General features: G+C 39.2%; 1 protein-coding gene across 1 annotated transcript in view; it reads right to left on the bottom strand.

Annotated features, from left to right (window-relative positions):
* The window catches only part of GPAT2 (glycerol-3-phosphate acyltransferase 2, mitochondrial), a 101,232-nt gene that overhangs the window by 519 nt on the left and 100,289 nt on the right, over window positions 1–424 (bottom strand). The window lies entirely within an intron of this gene.

Raw genomic sequence — 424 nt, 5'->3', positions numbered from 1 at the left:
CTGCAGACAGACAGATTTGTACAGTGATGTTAGTTTATTAGGAGTTATTTATATAAAACATTATGCAACACTATACAATCATGGGGGAAAACAATGACTAAAAGTCTGTAAAGTAACCCCAAAACAGTGAGAAGGCTGCGAGAGCTTACAATCTATAGCAGATGAAGAAATAGTCACTTATTGTAACTGTATAATCACAGTATAAACTGGTCACTCAGCTAGTTTATATGCAAGCAGAGATGAGAGAAGATAGGGCAGTACTATCAGCTTTATAGTCAGAGTAATCAATGCTTAAAAGATGTGCATGTGAGAAACTTGGAATTTTGGTAGCATCAGGAGTGCTGGATTCTAGAGATGGTCTAAATGTGGGGGTGAAGGAGACAGCGGAGTCAAGTATGACACCAAGGCAGTAGACTTGGGGGAC

This window comes from Taudactylus pleione, unplaced genomic scaffold (genome assembly GCF_031769625.1).
Source record: "Taudactylus pleione unplaced genomic scaffold, aTauple2 ptg000105l, whole genome shotgun sequence".
In the NCBI taxonomy this organism is placed as follows: domain Eukaryota; kingdom Metazoa; phylum Chordata; class Amphibia; order Anura; family Myobatrachidae; genus Taudactylus; species Taudactylus pleione.
The sequence above is the reverse complement of the archived record's forward strand: the minus strand, read 5'-3'. Positions and strand labels throughout refer to the sequence as shown.